Source organism: Mastomys coucha, unplaced genomic scaffold (genome assembly GCF_008632895.1).
Source record: "Mastomys coucha isolate ucsf_1 unplaced genomic scaffold, UCSF_Mcou_1 pScaffold16, whole genome shotgun sequence".
In the NCBI taxonomy this organism is placed as follows: domain Eukaryota; kingdom Metazoa; phylum Chordata; class Mammalia; order Rodentia; family Muridae; genus Mastomys; species Mastomys coucha.
Genome location: NW_022196898.1, coordinates 8,157,950 through 8,176,506, shown reverse-complemented (window position 1 = coordinate 8,176,506; position 18,557 = coordinate 8,157,950). Strand labels below are relative to the sequence as shown.

At 39.7% G+C, this 18,557-nt stretch overlaps 1 protein-coding gene across 2 annotated transcripts in view; it reads right to left on the bottom strand.

Annotated features, from left to right (window-relative positions):
• The window catches only part of Rnf13 (ring finger protein 13), a 91,082-nt gene extending 72,813 nt beyond the window's left edge, over positions 1-18,269 (bottom strand). The window contains exons 1-2 of one of the 2 annotated variants that reach the window (XM_031373894.1): positions 18,123-18,269; positions 3,699-3,842 (exon numbers count right to left, since the gene is read on the bottom strand). The gene's annotated coding sequence lies outside the window, so the exon portion shown is untranslated. The remainder of the gene's footprint in view (positions 1-3,698; positions 3,843-18,122) is intronic. The other variant, XM_031373893.1, reaches the window with a different exon arrangement.
• Between the last annotated feature and the right edge of the window lie 288 nt (positions 18,270-18,557).

Genomic DNA, 18,557 nt, shown 5'->3' with positions numbered 1-18,557 from the left:
ATCTTACCTAAAAAATATCCTTGCAAAAATATCTTGATTCTAATCTACAGTGGTTTTCTTCTAACTTCAAAAGCTTATGGGAATTAGAGGAAATGTGATAGATAGATAGATAGATAGATAGATAGATAGATAGATAGATAGATAGATAGATCTGTTGTAAGATATGAAAAGGTATCTTAAAAGTCATGATTTCTATAAAATTTAATAGAAGACAAAACAAATTCAGTACAAGGTGACAGAAAGAGGAAACAGCACAAGGTTGTTAAAAATAAAGAAATCATCCAAGCATAATGCTCTTGGCTGTAATCCAGCACTAAGGAGGCAAAGGCAGGAAGACTGCTACAAGATAAAGATATACCTCAAGGATGATATATATACATATATCTCAAAATGTTGTCTAAAAAAAACTTTTTAATTTTAAATAAAGAGAATAAAATATTTAAAAATAATGAGAAATACTGACTACAACACAATTTCATCAAACCCAACAGTTCAGAGGCATCAAGGACAGTGTAGTGATGATAGTCAGCTTTAACTGTCTACTTGACAAAACCAAGAATCACCTGAGAATAGCCTCAGTGAAAGAATGTATACAGTGAGCTGGCTTGTGGGTAACACAGGTCTCCCAGAAGGCCATCAAGTCTCATTTTGATGTGATATGCTATATGTAAAACAACATTTTAAACAGAGTTCAGTAACTCTATTTTCACTGTCAAGCACTTAATCACCACTATGTTTTCTAGAACCTTTTTATCCTAACAAAATGAAACCTGTAGCCCTTAGCAACACTTGATTCTACTTTTTGTCTTAGATTTGACAACTTAGGGTAACATGTAAGTGGAATCATTCAGCATGTCTTTTGTGAGTGGCTCAGTTCATTAGCATGTCCTAAAGATTGCTTTGTGCTGTAGAAGCCTAAAAAATCTGCTTCCTTGTCTGGCTGAATGGTGCCCCATGGCTTACACATACTTACTCATCCATCAATAAATATTAAATTGCTTCCACTTCTTGACTTGTCAAAAAACATTCACTTGTGTTCTTTCTTTCAGTTTTTTTGAGTGGGGTATGGTAGATTGCCTTAGTTGTAAAAAACAGAATTCCTATGAAAATTGCAGCTGGCTTTGTTCAACAATTATTGGTCAGCCCAGACAGAATGTTTGCTGAGACAGCATGTCTCCCACGAGAGTCTGTCCTTCCTGAGGCAAACAATTCCAGAAAGGAAAAAGCACAGTCACACGGAGCTGCCACAGCTGCATCAAGCTCCTCATTCCAAAACCCCTCACCAGACCCTGCAAAGGGTCCCGGCCAGACGTTTCCCTCTGCAGAGCCCTCCATTCCCATGGGAGGGAGGCTGCCCTTTGCTGTGCATCCGAATAATGCAACCACGTGCTGAGGTCAGACTGCTCTCTTTCTGCGTTTAGTCTCTTTACTCTGTGCTCTAAAGTCTACTGGGTACATGCCAGAAGGAGAACTTTAAGATTACAAGTTACCTCCGATATTTTGAGTATTGAACCATTTTTTCACACACACTGAAACACGAGTCCCACCAGTATGTCTCAGCATTATTATCAATACCTGTTAATCGCTACTTTTGATACAGCTACCACAAAAAGCACAGAACCTGGGCTCTGACCTACATTCTCTACTAGCTAGCAATAGTGGGCACCACTTCTTGGACTTTGGATCTATCTGCACATCTTCTCTGGAAAAATATTCACTCATCTCACTTTTAATCGAACTGTTTTGTTGGTGTTGAGCTACAAGGGTATTGACACACTTTGAATATCAAACCTTGTCTCGTATATGACTGAAAAATATGTTTCCTCCCATCTGGTGCATTATGTTTTCACTACGTACAAAGTAGAAAAGTCATTTAATGCACAAATTTTCATGAACTCCAACTCACCTACGTTTTATTTTGTTACCTATGCTTTCAGTGTCTTATGTAAGAAGTCCAGTGATGCAAACCTTTCCCCTGATTTCTTTCTTATATTACTTCTACGTTTAGGCCTTGAACATTTTTTAAACATTTTTATATTAAATAATAATATGAGTCCAACACATATTTGGAAAACACTTTCTTGATCCAGATTTAAAAGTGCATTCCGTGTGATTTTTCATAACCTTCTTACAAATCAAACACAATTTATAGGCCAAACAAGACAAGATGAAAATATAGGGGCAGAGATGCTAACAAAAACAGACTTCATAGTTCTCAATGGCACCATTGTCAGCTGTATCGCAGGTTGTCAACCCCAGCAATGAGCTACACAGAAAACGAGAAAGGAACAATTGACAATGAAACTTTTTCATGGACAATGAAATCTTGAGCAGTAGGGAAACATAGTAGGAAATTCTGGTTTTCTGGGTTATCAAAATATGCAGAGTGTACTTCAAAGTATCCTTCTCCTAACTCAGAATGTTTTATTTTTATGTCAAGCTACCACCATAACATTAAAAGAAAACTTGATTTTATGCTAAGTTCTGTATTAAGGATCTGACATGAAGGTTTTTCCCTCTAACCCTCTATGCAGCCTCTAAAATAGAACATAGGAGAAAGTGGATTGTACTCTCACTCAGCTTCCCTATTTAGGGGACTTCCCTGTAAGCACTTACATCAACTGACTGAAAACTGGACGAATTAGCTCACTCATAACACCACCTTCATCCCTCATTCTTTTACTGTTTGTGCAGTCCTTAGATGGGAAAGAATAATATGACAATGTTCTCCAGGGAGTCTGGGCACATAAACACACACTCTTTCATATTGTGTTAATGGTGGCAGACTGTCACATTCCCAGTCAAGTTATATCATTGTCATTGTTACAACCTGTTTCTTCTTTAAAATGAACTTGAATTACGTGTATGTGAGGAGAGGTGCATATGAGTGTAGGTGCCCACAGAGGCCAAAGGCATCAGATTCCCATGCAGCTAGAGTTATAGGGAAGTACCAGCCACAGGATGTGGGTGCCGAGAACCAAACTCTAAGAGTCTTGTAAGAGGCTGGCCCCGGCCCCAGCTCTAACACCTGATGCTTTACAGTGTCCTTCCAGCTATAGTCTTGACCTTGTTTTCAGATGCCAGACTTGCCCTGGCAAGTGTTTAGTAGGTTTACACATCTACCGTGAGGCACCCCTTTAACCTCCTGCTTCTCAAATGCTCATTGCTTCCTATCATAATTTTTAATTCTTATTTTTATTCTTTAGTGTCCTAAAGCTGAAAGAATATATACTTCCGACGACATTAATATTTATTTTACAGATGTGTAAACAGTGCCTAATAAAAATTAGGTGCTTAACATTTACAAAAACAAATGCACATACCATTTCTCTTTATACTAAATGCACATAGCACTTCTCTTTATACTAACTCAATGAAACCTCTATATGCTACCTGTTAACTGCTTTCTGCAAAGTTTTAAGACCTTTACATTGAAACTGTCTTATTCAAGTCTTGGTAGGAAAGCACCTGCCTACCTACCTCAAAGAGGCACTGAATCCCCAGTACCACCAAAAGCAAATAAAAACCTGCTTTTATATGTTTCTATTAAAGGCAGGGGTGGTGTTTTGAACAGTAGATCCAGCTACTCAATCGAATTCAAGACCAACATAGGCAACACAGTGAGGTATTGTCTCAAAAATATTTTTAAGTGAAAAATGTCTTGTGCATATATTAAAAATATACTTAAGTATACATACATTGAATACTATGGGGGCTGAAGAGATGGCTCAGCAGTTAAAAGCAGTTGTTGATCGTGCAGAGGACCCAGGTTTGGATCCCAGCATCCTTGTCAGGTGGCTCACAACCCTCTTCAGCTTCCCTCTTCTGGCCTCTGAAGGTACCTGCACACATGTGGCACACATGTACACTCTGTCACACATACACATCCATATAAAATAATTCTTAAATATTATGAAACAATAAAATAATCTGCAAATACATGTTAACTCTGGATGGTGGGTCTTTATATCATTTTTGGTTTATTCTTCATACCTATTTATATAGTTCAAAGTAAAAAATTTCTAAAGTATATTAATTTATGTGACATATTCTAGAGACTAAACTACATATAAACCCTAATAAAGCTGTCCCAAGCTCCTGTTCAAGGGTTCCATTTGTATAGTATCATCATACAATATAGAAAACATTTTAAACAAGCAAGCAACAAAACTTTTAGTTCACTAATCACTCAGTATTTGGAGGGCATAAAACTATTTTTTGTGAAGTAAATTGTGCAATTAAATGATAAAGATTTATGGCCCAGCATGATGGGGTTGCCTTTAGTCCCAGTACTCAGGAGACAGAGGCAGGTTGATCTCTGTGAGTTCAAGGCCATCCTGATCTACATAGGGAGTTCCAAGATAGCCAGGACTATGTAATAGATTTTGTCTTAAAAAAAATCAAAATAAAGATGACGGTAATGATGATGATAATGATATTTCAGGTCTGTACCTGCTAGTAGGTTGCCCATACTCCACAGAGGCTGTGTACCCAGGTGCATGCAGCAGCACTAACTGTACTCAGTGGAGTTTACAAGAAGAAAAGGACATGAAGGTGGGAAAATGACCTGTTGGGGAAATTCTAGGGGGAATATGAGGGAGGCTTGGGTGAATATGATCAAAATTGAACACATGTATGAATAAATATAGTTTAATATTTCCAAAAATGAAGCAAAGAACAAATCGTGGGCAGATAATTAAATGTTTTTCCACTATAAGCATTCTATTACACACGAAATATTTACTTTTTAAAAAAATTACTTATGTTTATATGTATGTGTGAGTGCTTGCATATATGTATGTATAGTATATGTATACGCTGTTATTGCCCATCAAGGCCAGAAGTGGGTATAAAATCTCCTGGAACTGGAGTTATAAGCTATGAGAGGGTTGAATGAGATATGACCGGTAAAGTCTTGGGCATTTTTTTTTTAAACAGTAAATTGAGTTTTTTTTTTTAATTTTATTTATTTTATGTGTGTGAGCACACTATATAGATGGCCGTGAGCTATCATGTGTGTGGTTGCTGGGAATCAAACTCAGGACCTCGCCCGCTCCACCCCTGCCCGATCCAGCGTAATTCACTGTAGCTGTGCTCAGATGCACCAGAGGAGGGCGTCAGATCTCATTACAGGTGGTTGTGAGCCACCATGTGGTTGCTGGAATCTGAACTCAGGACCTTCGGAAGAGCAGTCAGTGCTCTTACCCGCTGAGTCTTGGGCATTTTAGCCCAGCTGGTAGCACTGTTTGGGGAGGCTAGGCGGTGCAGCCTTGCACTGGATTCATGCTTTGAGATTAAAAGCCTTGTGCCACTTCCAGTTCTTCTCTCTGCTTTATGTTTGCAGTTGAAGATATGAGCTCTCAGCCTCCATTCCTGCTGCCTGCCACCTGCAGCTATGCATTCCTGCCATGTTAGACTCTTATCCCTCTGTAATCATAGGTCCAAATCTACCCTTCCGTCTATAAATTGCTTCTGATCATGATGTTTTATCCCAGCAAATCATGGTGTTTTATCCTGGCAGTTGTAAGCTAGTACACAGGTGAGTTATGGGTACTAGGAGCTAAATTTTACTCCTCTGTAAGTGCACAATGGCTGAGCCATTTCCCCAGCACTACTCCCAAAATATTCTATTCCATCCAGTAGTTCTAACAATGAGTATGACTGCCATCAATGGTAACTCATAGCCCAAGGAGGCCTAGCTACTACCTAAGCTGCCAGACCTTGGAATCGTTCATGCAGGCTTTACAGCAATGGAGAATGCAATAGTTATTGGGTCATAAAAGCATCCACTCAGATTTTAAAGAAAACCTCAAAAGCCAGCCATGCATCACAGAGTCAATGTCCCTGAAGGCAAACACCAAGAGGACAATGTGTGAGGCTGAGAGAGTGAAGTGGTGGACACAATGGAAATCCTGTCAAGGGGGAGATCCCAGTAAGAGGGAATGTCTACCAAGACAGGCAGCAAGCAGAGCTGGCTTAACAAAAGAGGCCACAGGGCCTGTGACCAGCAAAGCTGCCAGGCAGAGTTGCCACAACCCCTGAAGGCTCATGGTGTGAGTCCAGAAGCCAGACATGGAACTACAGGACTTAACCTTTGCCCTGTGGTTTTCAGCTGTGCTTCAGGCCACCTCTCCATGCCTCTATCCTCACTACCCTCTCTTTTTAATGGGGGTGTTATGCCACAGTAACTTTAACTGCCCCCACAGTCACTCTGTGTACTATTGTGGGGTTCACAACTAACAGTCTGGCTGGAGGCTCAGAGTATGAGTCAGACTATAGAACACTATAGAACTCCTGGTGATGACTAAATGCAGTTTGTACTATGAAATGGACATGTGGCTGTGGGGGAGCCAGGGACAAAATGTGAACTTGAGAAATGTCCCTTGCAGGCTCATGTGTAGAAGGTGTGGTACTGTGGCAGCTAGCTTGGCAGCTCACTGTGATGGCATGACAGGTAGTACTCTGCATTATGAAAGGTTGGTAACAGCTGGTGCTGCCATATTGGGAGGTGATGGAAATTGAAGAAGGAGGAGCCTGGTGAGAAATAAGTTAGTGAAGTGTGCCTTGGGATGGTATCTTTATTCCAGCCCCACTGTTTTCTGGATTTCAAGATCTCCTTTCTACAATGTTACAATAACCACAAGTGAATGGTGCTTCTGTAAGCAAGTACACAGAGTAAAGCAGCAGAGCCTCACATCTGCAGGTATGCCCATGGACCTACACAGAGGCAAACAACCTGTTTAAAGGTGCAGAACCCAGAGAATGCCATCTTCATCCAGGAGTACTGGCACAAAAGGATCTACACATACAAGATGGTGAACCTCTGACCTAAACTGACACCACACCAAAGCAAAAACAGAAAAGTGGATCAATGACCAGAACATAAGAGAAAACTTCTGGAAGAAAATACAGGTTCAGAATAGATATGGCAGTACACACCTGTAAATTCCAGCACTCGGGGGATGTAGAAAACATCCCAAATTCATATAGCTTTTGCTGCATATTTAAATCTGATTTCAAAAGGAAAAAAAGGCCAGGTGCCATGGGACACCTATGGTCTCAGAACTTGGGAGGCAGAAGCAAGTGAACTCTCTGAGTTCTAGGCCAGTCTGGTCTATAAAGCAAGTTCCAGGCCAACTAGAACTATATGGTGAGACTCTGGAAAGAGAGGGAGGGAGAGAGGGAGGAGGGAGGGAGGGAAAGAGAAAGACAGAGAGACAGAGACAGAGAGATATAAAAAGTTTCCATGTTAGCAATGACTTCTTAGAAGCAGTACCAAAGGCATGAGTAAAAAGATATAGAGTGGGTTTCCTCAAAATTGAAAACTTTTTTGTATCAAAGAACGTTATTAAGATGGAGGCCCTACACAAATGGACAACAGAAAATTTGTACATCATATATGTGATAAAGATCTCATATCCAAAGTACAGAAAGGAGCTGGACAAATAGCTCAGTCATTAAGACTATTTGTTGATCTTTCAGAAGACTAAGAGTTCAGTTCCAGGTTTAGAGCATCCAGCTCAGACTGCCCAAGACAATCTGTAACTCCAGCATAAAAGGATCCAACACCCTCTTCTAGCCTCCAAGGGCACCCACACATGCACACATGTACACCACAGATACACAAAAATAAAAACAAAATAAATCTTTTGGGGTTGTTTGTTTGTTTGAGCTTTTGGTTTGGTTTGGTTTGGTTTGGTATAGTTTGGTTTAGTTTTTTGAGACAGGGCTTCTGTATAACCCTGGCTGTCCTGGACCTCACTCTGTACACCAAGCTGGTCTTAAACTCAGAAATCCACCTGTCTCTGCCTCCAGTTTGCAAGGATGACAGATATGTACCACCACTTCCCAGCCCTATAAACCACTTTAAAAAAATTCAATATCAAAAAGATAAATTGTAAAAGGCAAAGAACTTAAACAGATAATACTTCAAGAAAATATGCAAATGGAAAGCAAGTGTGTTTGAAAAGATGTTCAAGTTCATTCATTCATGTCAGAGCAACACAATCAAAACAGGAGAAGGGTGGGCATAATGGCACATATCTTTAATTCCAGATCTTAGGTAGCTGGCAGATCTCTATTAGTTCAAGGCCAACCTGATCTACACAATTAGTTCCAGGCCTAAGGAGTCCTTGTTTCAAAAAACAAAACAAACAAAAAAACCACAAGTAGGGAGCAGACCTTGGCCATGAACTCTGTAGCCAGTCCCACAATACCCAGAGGAAGATCCACTCTCAGGCACTCTAACATACCCAGGATCAGAGGAACAGAGGTGCCCTGAGCAGACCTTGGGCGCTAAATCTGCAGCCAGTCCCACAACACCCAGAAGAAGCTCCACTCCCAGGACAACAGGATAATAGGATCACAGAATCCAAGGAGTTTGGTCACACCAGAATCTCGGGGTCTCAGAGGCAGTTTGACTCCCAGGAGCTCTGACACACCCAGGATCTCATGATCACAGGATTCCAGAATCACAGAATTACAGAGACAGCTGAACTCAGGAGTTTTGACACAACAAGTATCAAAGGAAGGACAGGCTCCATTCAGATATAGCAAGGGCAGGAAGCACTAGAGATAACCAGATGGCAGGAAGCAAGCATAAGAACATAAGCAACAGAAACCAAGGTTATTTGGCATTATCAGAACCAAATTCTCCCACCATAGCAAGTCCTAGATACACCATCACACTAGAAAAATAAGATTCAGATCTAAAATCACTTCTCATGATGGTGATAGAGGACTTTAAGAAGTACATAAATAACTCCCTTAAAGAAATAACAGGAGAGCAGGGCAGTAGTGGCACATGCCTTTAGTTCCAGCACTTGGCGGGCAGAGGCAGGCAGATTTCTGAATTCCAGGCCAGCCTGGTCTACAGAGTGAGTTCCAGGACAGCTGGGGCTATACAAAGAAACTCTGTCTTGAAAAAACAAACAAAACAACAACAACAACAACAACAAAATAATAATAAAATTAAAAAATAAAATAAAATAAAAAGGAATACAGGAGAACACAGGTAGACAGCTAGAAGCCCTTCAAGAGGAAACACAAAAATACCTTAAAGAATTATAGGAAAACACAATCAAGCAGGCAAATGAAATAAACAAAACCATCCAAGATCTAAAAATGGAAATAGAAACAATAAAGAAATCACAAAGGGAGAGAATCCTGGAGTTAGAAAACCTAGGAAAGGGATCAGGAGTCATAGATGCAAGCATCACCAACACAATACAAGAGATAGAAGAGAGAATCTCAGGGGCAGAAGACACCACATTGACACAACAGTCAAAGAAAATGCAAAAAGCAAAAAGCTCCTAACACAAAACATCTAAGAAATCCAGGACACAATGAGAAGACCAAAACTAAGGATAATAGGTATAGAAGAGAGCGAAGATTCCCAACTTAAAGGGCCAGTAAATATACCAGAAAAGAAATTCCTCCTGCCACATAATAATCAAACACCAAATGCACTAGACAAAGAAAGAATTTTAAAAGCAGTAAGGGAAAAAGGTCAAGTAACATATAAAGGCAGGCCTATCAGAATTACACCAGACTTCTCACCAGAGACTATGAAAGCAAGATGATCCTGGGCAGATGTCCTACAGACCCTAAGAGAACACAAATGCCAGCCCAGGCTACTATACCCAGCAAAACTCTCAATTATCATAGATGGAGAAAACAAGGTATTCCATGACAAAACAAAATTTATACAATATGTTTCCATAAATCCAGCCCTATGAAAGATAATGAATGGAAAAGAACATTAGGAGCAAAACTACACCCTAGAAAAAACAAGAAAGTAATCTTTCAACAAACCCAAAAGAAGATAACCACACAAACATAATTCCACCTCTAACAACAAAAATAACAGGAAGTACCAATCACTTTTCCTTAATATCTCTTAACATCAATGGACTCAATAGGAGAAGTATCAGTAGATAAAGTGCTTGCCACACAAATATGAGGATCTAAGTTCAGATACCCAACACTTATAAAGTTGGTCATGGTGGTATACAACTATCACCCAGTGCTGAGGAGACAGAACAGGAGGACGTGGGGCCTGCTGCCCAACTTGACTGGCTGAATTAGCAAGATACATGTTACTGGAAGACTGTCTCAAAAGTTGATGTAGAGAGAGACTAAGGAAGGGACCCAGCATCATACTCATTCTTACACGTATATGCACACACATGTGCAGGCATAAACCACAGACATACATGTATCAAAAAATGTTAAAAAAGAACAAAAAAACAAAAAACAAAAACCAGGGCTAGTGAATAGCTCAGAGGGTAAGAGCACTCACTGACTGCTCTTCTGAAGGTCCTGAGTTCAAATCCCAACAACCACATTGTGGCTCACAAACACTCGTAATGAGATCTGACGCCCTCTTCTGGTGTGTCTGAAGTCTTCTGCAGTGTACTTATCAATAATAATAAATAAATCTGTGGGCCAGAGCGAGCAAGGACTGAGAGAGCAGGTTGATGGTAGCGAGGGGCACCTACCATAGCGAGCAGAAATCCTAAATTCAATTCCCAACAACCACATGAAGGTTCACAACCATCTGTACAGCCATAGTTTACTCATATAAATAAAATAAATAAATCTTAAAAAAACAGAAAAATGAACAAAAAAATAAATATGAAATGCTACAAGAATATGAAGAAATTAACAACACACATTGCCAAAGTAAATATAAGAATGTTTTAGACGATACAAAAAACAGCAAAGTGCTCAAAAACCTAGACATGGACTTACCATACGCAATTTCACTCTTGGGATATACCTAAAGAAATGAAAACTGGTACTCAAACAAATCCTCATTTAACAGAAACACTAAACACAGCAAGTAAAGAGTTGAAACAATCCAAATATTCACCAATGACTAAAGAAATTGACTTTGTAAAGGAAAATTATACTGCAGTAAAAAGTGCTGGTACATGTTATTACAAAGTCACTAAGTAAAATAAGCCAGCATAATCAATCATATAACATTTGATTCCACATAAATTACCCAGAGTAAGTAAATACATAAAGAAAGTAATTAGTAGTCAGTATGGCTAAGGATTTTAGGAAATAAGAAGTAACTGCTAATGGGTTAGGATTTTTATTTTGAAATGGTAAAAGTGTTTCAAAACTAAACAAAAGTGGTGGTCCACAACATTGAAAATAAACAAAATGCCACTGGATTGCTATGTTTTAAATGGTTCGATCTTTTTGTAATGTGGGAGGATGGTTGTACATGTGTGGTACATGCACTTTAGTGTGCTGGTATGTAACATGGGCACACATATGTGGAGGCCAGCAGAGGCTATGGAATGTGTTCCTCTATCACCCTATGACTTACTAACTTGAGCCAGGCTCTCTCACTGAATAAGAGTTTGCTTTCTCAACTAGAATGGCCAGCCAGCAAGCTCGCAGTATCCACTTGGTATTCACAGCCTTGCTCAGCTTTTTACATGGATGCTACACGGACTCAGGTCCTCATGTTCCAGGGCAAGTGCTCTTACCCACTAAATCACCTTCCCAATTCCTAAAAGGTTAATTTTGCTAGGTGAATATCAATTTTTCAAAAAAGTTGATTAGCATTTATAATTTATAAATATATAGCACTTTCTTTCTAAAGGTCAAACATGGAAATTACAAGAACAGTAACCAGATAATCTTCAACATTAATGAGGTGTTTTATGTAAGAAAAGCTGAGGTTCAATATGTGCTTTCTTTCAGGGCTTCATTCAGAAATATTCATCTCTCGTTAGTTCAATAAAATTCTTTCCCAGTATAATTCACTCCCTTTATAACCTTTAAGTAGGTATTTCAGTCATTATACATTGAACTAAAATAACATTTAAGTAACAAGACATTAACACATCTCTAACTTCCTTAGAATTTTTTCTAGATCAAATTCTTTTACCTAGCCAGAAGCCCTCATATATTAGAGAACAAAAAAAATCCCAAAATTTGCTTTTTTTAAAATTATACAAATATGGCTATATATATTTACATGTTTTAATATGAGATGGTACATGATTATCAGCACCCTAAAAAATAAATAAATAAATAAATAAATAAATAAAATAAACATGACATTGACAATGTTTCTTAGACTTTGTAATTAAAAGACTGATTTCTTAAAGGTCTATGACCATCATTGAAGCATGTCTTCTAGTCTCATATTGTAATAAGAAGGCAAAATTACATATAAAACTATCTCAACAAGTAAGAGTGGGAGGGGAGCAAGAGAATAAATATGCTCAAAATACTTAATAAACAGGAATGAAAATATAATGAAACTTACTATTATATATAATTAATATATCCTGGGGGGGGAAGCTAAGTGCCTGATCATGATACTTTCTGTGTAAAATTCCTTAACAGATCACATGGATGTCAAAATACAGTTTTGAATCCCAATTAACTAGCTTAGGATTCAGCACAGGGGGCGCCACATGCACTTTTTCTCCCTTAACTCAGACCCTTGCTATCCCCATGCTCTCTTCTCTTCTACCTCAGTGCACTCTTGTCTACCCCAGCCTTTCCTGCTGCCCTTTGTGTGTACCACTGCAAGCTAACCAAAGGAGCCTCATCATGCCAGGATGCTGCCCTCTGTGTGTACCACTGCAAGCTAACCAAACGAGCCTCATCATGCTAGCAATCCCTTTTCTTTACACTTCAAATTAGGGACTGACAGGTTCTGCTTCTATGTGTCTAGCATCTCATATGAGGACATGATGCAAGTGGTTATTGAATAAACATAAAACATAAAAGGGTGAATAATTACTATGACCTAGTACTAAAGCTAAATAAAGGACTACAGCTCATTTTCCTCTATATGAAAGAGCTGACAATTACATAGTAACTACACTTTACTGTGTTTTTAAAAGGTACACAGAAGTCATTAGTAAAAACCATATTGATTTTATAGAAATCTAGTCTTCAACCTATTTTGTTAACCAAAAGCAAGCTTGTTTTGTATAAAACAAATAAAAGTTTATAATCAGCCCTATTTTATCTATGCTAGTACAGAAAAATATTAATGCAACATTTTTGTAAGATATCTCAAAAGCTGATCTTTAAGCTCAAAAATTCCAGTTGCCCTAGCAATGAGAAAATTAACTGAGAGGTAAGAAATTGTTGTTGGTAGTGAACAAATAAGACCCAAATTCCCTTAATGTTGATGTTTCTGTGTCCAGTAACCTTATTTCCACTGGTCTCCTACCAGCAAGAAATACTATTCACAGCCCCTTTGTTCATCTAGTGAACCCATGGTCCTCAATTCTTACGATAGTACAAATTTCCTTCAAAACCTGGTCCTTGACTTGGCACAGCCTCTTCCTGCCTATTATAAGAATTTGATGCACACTTACATTTGCTGTACATTAAGAGCTTTCTGACTTTAAGTGTTTTGTCTAAGAGGAGATTTTTTAAAAAAGGTAAATTTGGAGACAGGACAACTTACCATATGCATTACATTTGGCACTATTCAAAGGGTAAGCCACTGTACAGGGAGGGAAGAGAAAAGAGAAGCATAAAGAAGACATGATCCCCTCCTTCAAACATACATGCAAACTTGCTCTCTCACAGTGCTCACCAACAAGCACAGTTGTGTTTGACTGGCCAGTTACTCAGACCTAGCAGGAAACTAAATATAATTCACTGACAAACTTCACTGCATAACTGAAAATCAAGCAATTGCACAGAAACCCTAGAAAATCTGCTAAAGAAAGAAACCTCTAGGTCCACCTATTACTTAGTCCAGAGACCTTTTTCATGCTAAAGAGGGCTTTCAGACATTGTTCCTTCTTGTCTTCCCACAGGTTCCATTAGCTAAGGTTCTAATGATAGCACAAACATCTCTGTAACTGTCTACCAGTTTTCATACATTAACTAATTTTCAAAACAACTCCAAATCAATACTATTGCCATCATCACTTTACAGAACGGGAAAACTGAAACCAGAGAATGGAAGGCAATAGGATTTTGTCAGATCTTCACTCTGCCCACTATCCCAGGTAGCCTTCTTACCCTTTGAAGTTCTTTCCGGGCAATCTTGGGTAGAAACAGTACACTCTTTCTAGTTGTGCACCCTCTTTGTCATCCCCCAAAGTCTCATCCTATCTCTGAATAAAGGTTTTGCCATAATCAATTCAAGTTAACAGAGATATAATATTTAACATGGAAATGTCGCTGAACATGTACATGTTCAACTGCCTTTCAGAAAACAAGTCAAGACATCGTTCAACATTCTTGATGTGAGAATCTCTTCTCCAATGTACTGTTCTTAAGAAATGGGAGGAGCCTTGTATGTTTACACAACTTTTCCTTCCCACTCCTTTCCCTCCTGCTGCCCCCCTCCCAAAACACAAATAAAATACGATTCAGAGAAAACAATCAGTGCATTCTTATTAGGTGGGGAATACTCAGTCGTGAGGAATTCAGTTGAGTCAGTGCAGTGACCCAAATGGGAATGGCAGTTCTGAGCACTTCCCTGTGGTGTGAGCATCATCTCTCCTCTGTTCATGGAAGACAGAGCTAACAGTATCCATTTTAACTATACACACACTGAACATCTTCTCAAGTTCCACCATTCAGTTTCTTTGTTCATAGTAATGTCCTCTATTTACATTAATAGCATCAATACCTCCTCACCAGAACTGGCATGCCCCTAGCTGTGTGAATTACCAATGCTATTTTAGCTATTTCAAGCCTATCCTTCATTGAAATCTTGACATTTTGTCTCCACTCTATGGAACTCCCACCGTCAGGCTTCTACTTCTCCACTGGACCTCTGATCCCAAATTAATGTTCATAAAAGAGGGATCTGTCTCAACTAAAAATCACATGCAAAATTCTTAACCTGGCATTTAAGAATCTCCACAGTCAGTACCATTTATCTTCACCAGCCTGTTCCCTAAATATACAACCTTGGCAAATGTTCCCGGGCTTTCCTCCCTCTACACTCTGCTCTGACCATGTCCTGGTAGGGATTGTTGACTCCCAACCTCCTCCATTTACTAACAATCATGCAAACAACCACATCCTCACTGTAAAGAGATAAGCACACTTCCCAAAGTCAACAACAAATAAAAACTCAAAATACCCGACAGTATCTTATGATGTGTGTAATACATGCATGTATACTACACATGTGCATATACTTGAAGAGGCCAGAGAAGGATATAGAATGCCCTTTATTGGTCTACAAGTTGACACTTTATTTCCTTGAGACAGAGTCTCTTATTCTAGTCTGATGGCCAGCCAAGTCTAGTGAGATTTCTCCACCTAACATCATCATCATCATCATCATCATCATCATCATCATCATCATCATCATCATCATCATCATTTTTATTGTTAAAAATATATCTGGCAGTAAGATGGCTCAGAGGGTAAAGACATTTGCTGCCAAAATGAAAGCTTGAATTTAATCCTTGGATCCCACATCATAGGAGAGAAGCAACTCCCACAAGTTATCCTCAACATATGCACTGTGAGTATATGCATGCACACATACAAAAAAAATAGATTTTAAGTCATAATTGTACTATTATCTACCATACTAAAGAATTTGAGAATTGAATAATATTGGATATTACTGTGATTATACAAAGTAATTAAAAACCTATTTGACCCATAGCTAATAAAATTAGCTATATTATGTTTTGTTATTTATATACTATGACATGTAAATGTTGACAATAGCAATTACATACTTTCATCCGAAAATCAATTCTAAAATCAATTTTGTGCAGTGCAACATCTTCATAAAAACTTTAGTTCTGTTTTAAGTATTCAATAATTATCTACAGAATATATGATTTTAGAACCATTATTCACCAACATACTTCATTAAAGCAAACTCACATGTCTACTAATCCTGTTTCTTCTGAGAAACATAAGAATAGTTTCTAACTGCTTTCCCTTTTTTACGTCACAGGAAACCACAGTATGCAGCACAATACAGTAATAACAAGTCAAACAGCGGAAATCACTACTTTCACTCACTCATTTTGCTTTCAGCTATACAATATTAACACCTAATTTTAAAATGTCCAAAGTCATAAGTTTTATTTTAAAAGCCAACTATTTTTAGTTAATTCTAACATGACATAAGTATATCATATTATTTTATCAAGCCAGTTAATACATAGTCTTCATAAAAACTACAAAACATAAAGTGTCTTGCTCAACTCTATAAAACTACCCCAAGAGACCAATACCTACTCTACCCTCACTTTGCTGAAATTAGGGGCCTGAAAGCTGATATAAACTCTTTTAATCTCAGATGCATAAACATCAAAGGAAGTAAGCTGCATGCTAGCAACAAGCTAGGCTCCTCTAAAATCCTTACAGAAATAACAAGGATAAATGAACCCTCCCATATTCAATTTCCCTAATCATGGATTTTACACACATTACTTCCACTGCACATCAAGACACCGTGTTGACTTCAGGTAAGGCAGAGGAAAACAGACACATAGTAGGAAGATAACTGACATTCCCTAAACAAAGACTGTAGTTCTATAGAATCAATTCAGTGAAGGTGGCACAGACATATTTTATTTCATTTACTCTTCACAACTTTACCCTTTCTTTCAGTTTTTTAACTTTTTTTACTTATTGTGTATGGCTTGGGAGGTTAGACATACACCACACGGTTCATGTGGAGAGCAGAGGACAGCTCTGTGGAGTCAGTTCTCCCCTTCCACATCTCCGTGGGTTCTGGAAAGCTAACCTAGGTCATTAGGATTGCAGGGCAAGCTCTACTACTCAGCAAGCATCTCACTACCCTCTCCATATTTACTGATGACACCGAACACTGGAGGGGTAAGCCTAGTCTGGTTCCCAAATTTAAAACTCTTTGGAAACAGGTTTTTTTGCCTGACTCTACAATAACACACTTTATATCTTCCCCTTGACCCACATTAAAAAAAAAGAAAGAAAGAAAGAAAAACTATACCTGAAATTGACTCTATGGCCATAAATTACAAAAAGAAAAAAAAAAGTCTGTTAATGAATCCCTGTGGCCCTCCACACTCAACTCCTATATAACTACCACAGTCCTCTAAAATGGAGTTATCTTTTTGACCCATTAAAAACTGTCTTTGAACAAGGCTTGATGGCCCATAATTCCAGTACTAGGTAAGCTGAGGCAAAAGAATGGAAGTTTGAGGTCAGTCTGGGCTACATGTAAGGACCATGTTTCAAATAAATAAATAATGACCCTGTGGCCAATTAAGCTCTCACAAGCTCTTCCCTAAATCTTTAAGTTGCCTGTCTCTACTGGCTCTTGCGAGGCAAGGCCACTTTACTGGACTGTATCAGAAAGTGCAGCTGTCTTCTCCGCACTGCTGAAAGGAACGCAGTTTCCACTGGAACTGCTGCATCACTGGCAGCAAGCAGTATCACCCAGGCAAGCAGGTTCGGGGCAGACTTCAGCCCATAGCAGCTGCCCACGGTGCTGAAACTGAGGATAAAACGGGAGTTATGGAAATTAACTACTGCCAGATTAGAAGAAAATAGGGCAATTGACCGTAAGCATGCAAAGAACTTGAAGGAGAGGCTACCAAAGTTGTTTCCCTCTTAGGGACAGATCGATTCAATAAGCGTCCTTGCAAAAGTTCGCACTTCCAAGATTGGGTGGGGAAAAAAAAAAAAAAAAAAGGGCGGTGTGTGGTGGCCCTAGCAAGGTCACGTCCAAGCCTGCAAGCTGAGCTTTTACGGAAGGAAAGGAGAGTGGGTGAAAAAGGAAGGAAGCGAGCGATGAGATTTTTTTTTTTCTTCTCCTTCTTCTTTTTAAAGACAAAACAGCCCCGAGCTTATTTTCGCCGAGAACTTAGAGGCAAGTCCTAGACCAAGAGAAGTCTTCCAAGTATCATTCCAGGCCACGGGGCACCACGGAAAGGGAGCGTGGGAAGCAAAATCCAAAGCCCGAGAACTTCAGACCTAAGAGCCCGCAGGATGGAGTGCTAAGGACAGGTATCTGGCACGGGCCTATACTGTCACAGCACGTAGCCGAGGAGCCCCTACGATCCCCATCGCGGGCCACCGCACCCAGGCCGGAGTGGGTGTGTTCTCCCGGTCAGACCGGACATCCCCCGCCTACCGCTGCGGAACCACTCTCTTACCTCAAGTCCGGACCCGGAACCTAGGCTCACGGCCACGCAAGAGAAGTCGCTACCCGGACTTCATGACTGAGTATCCGCACTGAGCCCCTACCCAAGCAAGTCAGAGAAGGGACCACAACAGCAGGCGAGCGGAAGTCCCGCCTCCCACGCCTCATTGGCCCACACTCGGAGGCAAAGAAATATTATTGGGCTGTGATGTTGCCCGTCACGGCCCCGCCCCTCTCGCCCAGTCGTGCAGCCTGCCTCTCTCTGCTGGGTTGGGAGAACTGCCCAGTTTTTGAGTGTCGTTCTGAACCGCGTGATCCATCATCCCTATTAGGAACGAGAAGATGAGGGAGGGACAGCTTTTGGAAGCCTTGAGTGCGGTGGAGAAGCCACCCTGGACTGCCCCAGCCTGGCCGGCAGATGATTGGCTTGCAAAGCGAGGCCCTAGCG